General features: G+C 31.2%; 1 protein-coding gene across 2 annotated transcripts in view; it reads right to left on the reverse strand.

The window, feature by feature from the left end:
* The window catches only part of LOC106458630 (cationic amino acid transporter 2-like), a 52,614-nt gene extending 45,456 nt beyond the window's left edge, over nt 1-7,158 (reverse strand). The window contains exons 1-2 of one of the 2 annotated variants that reach the window (XM_022384902.1): nt 7,085-7,158; nt 5,733-5,827 (exon numbers count right to left, since the gene is read on the reverse strand). The gene's annotated coding sequence lies outside the window, so the exon portion shown is untranslated. Of the gene's footprint in view, nt 1-5,732; nt 5,828-6,938 lie in introns of both variants that reach the window. The other variant, XM_022384901.1, reaches the window with a different exon arrangement.
* Between the last annotated feature and the right edge of the window lie 838 nt (nt 7,159-7,996).

Raw genomic sequence — 7,996 nt, forward strand, 5'->3', positions numbered from 1 at the left:
AAACACTTAGGGCAGTTTAGTTAATTAAAAATGTTTGAATCTTTACCATTTAATGAAAGTTAGTAGTTAAACATTTAATATAAATCACATATGGCAATCTACAATGACAAGGAATGTAAAGGCACACTAAAGATAAATATGGTATCAAGGTCTTGGGTGTTGCTGGCTGTGAGAAAAAAGCTGCTGCTTTACAAAAGGATTTAGATCATTTAGCAAGTTGGGCATATAAATGGCAGATGAGTTTTAATATAATAAATGCAAGATCATGTATGTGGGTTATAAGTTGAATGAAAAGGATAACTTGGATGGGAATAACCTTAACAGAGTCATAAAAGAAAGCAATCTTGGTGTAATAGTTGATAAGTCCAAGCAGTGTGCTGTTGCTAGTGGTAGGGTAAATAGGATTTTATGTTGTATCTACAGAAATATTGAATACAAGTCTAGAGAGATTATAATTTTATTATATATATGTCACTGGTTAGGCCACACTTGGAGTGTTCAGTCTTGGGTTCCTTACCTTAGGAAGGACAGTGAATTGTTAGAAAAAGTTCAGAGGAGGGTTGCTAGAATGGTGCCTGGGATGGAGGGGTTGTTATATAAGAAGAGATTAAGATCTTTGTAACTATTTTCTCTTGGAAAAAGAAGAGTTAGAAGGGATCTGATTGAGATGTTTAATATTGTAAAGGGAATTGATGGTGTTGATGTCATCTTTTTTTTTTCATACTTAATGGTGAGAATAGTAGGACTAGGGAACACAAATATATAAATTTTGGCAAGGTAAGAGTCATCTTCGGCTAAGACAATTTTATTTTCTAACAGGATGGTTTGCCTTTGGAATGGATTGGCTTAGGATGTTGTGGAGGCAGTGAGTTTAAGAGAAAGTTTGATAACTAAATGAATGCAAAGAGCTAGTTTTAAGATTTAAAAAAACAATTATAATAGTTTAGTTTAGAGGATGGGACAGACAAGATGAACCAACAGGTCCCTTGTTGTCCCTAATAAACATTATGTTATGTTGAATGGGAATAGCTCTTAGACTGCATAAGTGAACCATCTTGTAACAGACTAAAACAAAACTCCACTACAACTAGGGTAAAACAAAAAATAAATAAATAAACTAACAACAACAGAAATCCAAAATATACCATTCAAACAACTGGAATACAACTATTTTTACTTAAAAAAAGTTTCTAAATCCATGTCTGATCAGGAGTTGATACAAAAGTTAATAAACAATACAACATAAATATCAATGTTATCAATTTCAATAAATATAGGAAATAAGAAAAAGAACCAGAAGAAGAAAAAACCTAATTTTTGGAATTTGATTAAAGTTCAATAAAAATATTTTACCCTTTATGATTTCTTAAAAAAGCACTAAAATATTATGTCTCACTTCTAGTGACTTCTTGAAATGACCTATAAAAACATCTTCCCATTCATGATTTCTTTGAAAGTGTTATAACTGGCAAGGGCCAAAAAACATTATATTCTTTGCTAATTCTTGGATAATACTATAATAAATCATTTTGTCCTTTACGTCTTCTTGGAAAACACAAAACACTGTAACCTTTGTGACAGCCTGAAAAAAATAACCAAAAATTACACTTATGTTTCTTAGGATGATGTTATAACAAAGCATCCTGTTGTTTGTGATTTCCTGAGAAGCATTACAACTAGACTTTTTGCAGTACACCACATTACAATGGTACTTATATCTCAATTATGTGTTTAATGAAGTATTTTACTAGCTTTACTCATGCATGGGCTGGCTCATACACTAAGATGATGGTCTAACCATGCACTAGCTTTGCTTTCTGCCATCCATCAACTCCATAACAGTGACTCTGCCTGTGAGTCAGTGACAAATATTATGTGAGGGGTACTGTCTATTTGCAGTTCCATCACTTTCAGTAATTCAGAGAAGAGGTTGTTTATTGTTTCCAGCTTCATCCTTGTGCTGCTCGTTGGAAGTGTCAGTACTCCACCTGCTGTGTGCAGTATATTGTTGCTCCTTGAGACGATGAACGCCAAACAGCTCTCTCCCTATTTTTGGGGTAGTAATCATCTGTGGTTATCGTGATGGTGCCTGTTTACCATGATCTTTAAATAGGTGATGACGGGTTTTTTTCTGCTTCACCCTCTACCCATTCTCTACAGTTTGTTTCTTGGCTGATTTCCACTTAGGGGGCATCTGAAATCTGGTGATGACCAGTCTCAGTGGAGCTTATAGCACTTGTCTATCCATGACTGTCAACTAAGGTACATTTGGATAATACAGTGTTTGGTTGCTGTTTGTAGGGTCATTGTGGAGCTGGAATGCATGGTCTTTATACTGCAATTAAGGCCCTGGTGAAAAAGCTGAGGAAGCTGACGAGTTTGTAAGAGAAGCCCCTATATGCAATTGTGTTGGCAGGATACTTGTCTCCTCTGAATATTAAGGCAAAAATGGCAAGCATGTAAAGTCTTGATCAACATTAAGAGGGAACAAGACTGCTGGAAAATAAAGTAATGTAGGTGTAACAAGGAAAACCAATGGGGGGAATCAGTAGAGCTGTATACAATCAGAATGTCACTCATAGCACCAATAAAGGAACTATCTTCTACCTTATTTAAGACAAACAATTTCCACAGGAGAGGTCAGAATCTATCAGCTCAACTCTGTTGCTGAATATAGATAAATGTTTTAAAGTTAGAATGAAATGTTAAAGAAAAAATAGTAATCATCTTAGTAGTGATTCTCAGTTACCTTGCTGTTTTTTAACAACAGATCAGTTCAGAATAATTCAATCTATAATTTACACCATCATTACAAAATTGTTAAAAGTAGATGGTACACAAATCATCTCTTAAACATTCAGATATGAAAATAAAAGTCTGTTGTAGTTTATCAAGTATCTCTCACACACATACATACATTACCTATTTTAAATGGGACTGATAAAAGAATTCATGATTTTCTAAAATTAGGGAGAAAGCAGTTATTTTTAGTTCAACAAGAAATGTAAACATGAATTTTTAAAAATAATTAACAATTATTGCACCAAGGTACAAAACACTACCTACAAATCTGTTGTAGACCCTGTCTTGTTTTCTTTGAAATTTCTTGCTAATTATCAGTAGTTTATACACACATGCATTAAACTGTGTTTTAAATCAAATAGCACTATGTTTAAGAAGAAATCCTAAGAAAATCCCTTACCTTATTGTTTTTGAACTTGTACACTCTGAAATATTTGCTTGTCCAAATGCTCTCAATTTATTGTAGTACTGATCAGATTTATTCAGAACTTCTGGAGGCATTTTTTCTACATCTGTTAGTTGTTTTGTCTGTTTCGTAGCAGGAGATCTTGATACATCAAATGGGGTAAATCTCTGTAAAAACACTTGCTCAGTACGTACACATATAAGAAACTTTGTTTGGTGTATTTTTTTGTGTGTCTGCTTGTTCATACATCCACCTTTACAATCTTTCATTGGAAATGTGTAATTAATACTTTCCAGCCTTCTTATTAGCTTTAGCAATATTTCTTTTCCTGATATTGCTACAAGCTTAAGCTTTCAGGTGGTCTGATACATTTTTTTATCTAATTTTATTTTAAAATGTTACTAATAATGTCTTCATTGAGTTAGTTACAAAATAATTCTACTATTTTATTAAATATCTAAGCAGATATAATTACTTTGAATTAAAAAATAACAAAATTACCCGATGAAAATGTAAGCTATATAGTATACACTTTTGAAAAAATTGTCTTTTATAAGTAAAGAATTCCCCTACCTGTGTTTTCAGTTACTTTTATTAAACATATTTGATCCAAATACTTTTTTTTCAATATAATGTAGTCTGAATGTCCACTCTTTAGGTTTTATTCACAACATGAGGAATGAAGTGTTTCATATTTTAAGTATTGGGAAATTGTAAATGACACATATTTAGTTTATTGCGTGATTAAAACTGTTAAACTTTAAAGCAAGTATTTTTAAAATAGTTACCATATTTGCCAGTGTATAAGACAATCCTGGATTTTTTTTAGCAAATTCAGTGTAATTCTTTGAGATTTGGTGTATAGGATGACATCTGTTGTCAAGGAAGTCTAGGATGTTACTTTTGTAAGGAAATTCTTAGAAGCCATTTTTAAACTGTGCTAACCTGCTCTCTGAGGTAATCAATACAACCACAAGTGTGGTTTTTTATGCTCTTTAAATGCTACAGACACTTCTTCTTTTCTATTACAAAAAATACTAAACCTTACGATATAGCGATCTACTATAAAAACAGGTTTACAAACTTTGTGTACATTACAGAAACTAACTTTTTTGATATAATATTAGCAATATTTTAGTATGACAGATGAGATCAATACATTTCAAATAAAAAATGTCTCAATTAATTGTAACTAGCATGTAAGATAAATAACTTCTATTTATGAAGAATCAAGACAAATGATACAATTACAGGTATGTTATTGTAATGCAGTAGGTGGCACAATGTCAACACACTTACTCAAAAAAGTAAATGAAAGTAAAAGGAACAATGTAGTTTTGGTTAAATATGCTATTAACTGGAATGTTCTTACTGGAACTCTATTTTTGAACCTGTGTATAGCACAAGGGGTAAAATCAGGCATTTTAAAAGTTAAATGTATCGTCTTATACACAGGCAAATACTGTATTGTATTTTATTCATGAAAGATCAAATACATGAATACCACCTGATACTTTGTGCTTTGGGGGGAGGGGGAAGTCCCAAAAATAGAAATTTTACAGATGTTTCAGTATTGAGAATTGGGGCATATTTCATCCACAATCCTACAACCACCATATGAAATATATACAAACTCAATATGGACAGATAAATGCCTTAACTTCTGTAAAACTGTATTGAATGCTTTGACCAAAGAAGTTCAGAAAATATAAATCTCAATGCTGTAAAAAATTTATAAAAAATCTAATTTAAAAAAGTAAATTCACAACAAAGGAGATACATCTTACAATCTTTTATGAGACAAATATACGGGCAAATAATGAAGATATACAAATACACACAGCAGAAAACATTTAAGTAACTTAAAATATCTCTTTACAAGATTCTTGGCTCTTCATTAGAGTGGGTTAATTAGTGGAATTTGCAAACTGATTAATCATCAGAGTCATTAATCAATTATTTTCATGAGACTTGTACAGTTGAAATGTTAATAATAAAAAATAATCAGAAACACTAATTTCAGTTAGTTCATTATTTTATTCGGTCGTGACACTAATTGATTAATTAGTGAATTAATTAAAATGATGAGAAATCACAATGGCAATATTCATGCTACTTGGATAGTTAGAATAGCTGAAAACAGCAATTATCAGAAATTTGTTATCTTTTAGAACGTATAGTGTATGCTGGAAGGATTTACACGTTTTGATAATAAAGTTAAAAAAAAAACATACACTTCATATTTAAAAAATAACTTATTTCAACTGACATTTTGCCTTTCTGGCTTCTTCAAGACTAGTACATAAAACTGTTTGATATTATAATATTTAATACTGCAAAGCTGGAGCGTAACAGTCATTTTCTCAAAATGAGCAACTATTAGAAACACTAATTTCAAGTAATTGATTATTTTCTTGACACTAACTGATGTAATCAATGCTCATAGGTAATCAAGTTAATCATACTTACAATGATAATACACTACTAAACAAAATATATCCTAGCTTTTAAGTTAACTTTTTACCTTTTTTTCTCAACATGGATTTATTATCTTTTGAAGCAGAAACTTCCATTTTTTGTAAACCTCTTGCATACTGATTAGTAATCCTTGGCAAATACCTGTGAAAATTAAACCATAATTTTATAAGTCATTAGGTTATACATTTTCCACCAGCTTCTCATAGATTAACTTGATCAAGAATTAAAACTAGATTCTAAAACTAAAAGCTAACATCTTGCCTAGGTCTCAATCATACAGATATATCAAGAATAATGTTGGTTATTTGAGTTAATCAGTCCCCCTTTCCCCAAACTTATCAAATCTGTTTTAATTTCATTGTTTGGTAAAATACACTTCAATCAAATTTATTAAGACACAATTTCTAAAATATTTATTTCCTGACTGTCCAGTTTTAAATTTTAGGGCTTACAACACAACAATTCAGGGTTCAATTTCTCACCTAGGACAAAGCACAGCTAGCCCTATATATAGCTTGGCGCTAAAAATGAACAAATAACAACATCTAAATACCTAGACTAGAATGTGCTTCTATCTATTGAAAGGACTAAAAGAAAACATTGATTCAGCAGTATATTATGTACTTTAAATCTATTCATGTGATGCTATCTATTATATATATATACAGTACCTTAGAATAAACTCAATTGCTTTGAAGAATACTTATATTATGGATAGTCCTACCACGGAAGGTTAGTCAGTAACATTAGAAACTTCTGGCAATATTCTCTAATGTTTCTCTTAATTAAATGTTTTCTTTTTAATAATTTATCATCAATTATTCTTTATTTCAATACAAAGAAGCATTGAGATTGTGTCTAGATACAATGTCACTAAGAATATAAAATACTATTGCTAGTCAATGAAATGACCTACTTTAAAACAGAAGCTTAGGGTTGTCTGAATTAGGAACTTGTATTTTTCTAATTTCCTGGTGTCTTTGTAAAGACTACTTGAAGTATAATATTTGAATGTTATATTTCATTGACCATATTTACATCCTATGAAAGGATTTTTTATGTTGAATATCAGTATTACGTTTCTAAGGAAGTTTTGAAATGTTCTTGTATATATGGATATAGTTCAATCAGTCAGTGAATGATTCTAAACTACAGTTTGACCAAGAGTTATTCCTTTAAAAGAGGCATTTTCAGTGATTTAGAGCTGACACACAGATTTATTGTCTAGTGAAATTTGATAGAAGTTTCTTACATCATTTCTTGGGAGTTTACTTGGCTAAAGGATTCATGATGAATGCTACATAGATTTTATTCATGCTAATAGTGATTTAATGAACTATAGAACTATTGATTTTTAATGTGTAGCTTTGGTGGAGATAAGTATTTCTAATTTCTTACTATTTTCAGCAGTGGCGTAGCAACGGTTCTCAACACCCGGGGATAAAGACACTTTTGGCGCCCCCACGTCTGAAATGTTTTATTATTTGTTTTGTGACTCGAGATGTTATATTGTGACTTTATTTTAGGCCTGTGTAAGGCGGTAATTAATTCTTTATGTTATTGTCATTAAGTGGGTAATGCGATATCACAACTGTAAACCTGGAACTAATGAAGTATAGCCTACTAGGTGTACTTACATAATTTGTAAACCATTTTGATATTTATGTCATCCAGTATTGTTCAAAATCATGTAGCTAGAGTAATCTTTCAACCATGCAGAATAAATTTCTGTTATATCCCTAGTTTTGAAACTTATGTTTTATATGAGAAGCCAGTCACTTGTGGTGTACATGGATTATAAAACAGATTGGTGAAATACTACTTAAGTTTACAAATAACAAATTTTATTAGTTTAGAAAACTGTACATATACTTAACTAGATCGTGTACAGGTAGAATTCTGGTATTCATGGTTACATTATATGAACCTCTCGTGCTTTTGCTGCTGCAAATGCATCCATTAAACTATCAAAATTTAAGGTATTAAGTAGGTCTTTTTCAATACTTAATATTGCCAAGCTACTAAGTCGTTCTTGAGTCATTGAGGTTCTCAAGTATGTAAGAATTAATTTCAACTGCTGAAGGGCATTTCACAACTAGCAATAGAAACTCCAATTGTCAACAAAATCTGCAATGCAATTCTTAAATTTGGGAAAACATCTTCACCATATTAAATTATAAATGTTAGCAAATCAGTTGCAACCATTGGTTCAGGAAAATCTGTCCGTGTTCTTTTACTTATCAACATTTTACAGTCTTTAATTTCTCTGTTCAATTCTGGTCTATCAATATCACCTGGATAGCTCTTTGC

This window comes from Limulus polyphemus, unplaced genomic scaffold, assembly GCF_000517525.1.
Source record: "Limulus polyphemus unplaced genomic scaffold, Limulus_polyphemus-2.1.2 Scaffold495, whole genome shotgun sequence".
Taxonomy (NCBI): Eukaryota; Metazoa; Arthropoda; class Merostomata; order Xiphosura; family Limulidae; genus Limulus; species Limulus polyphemus.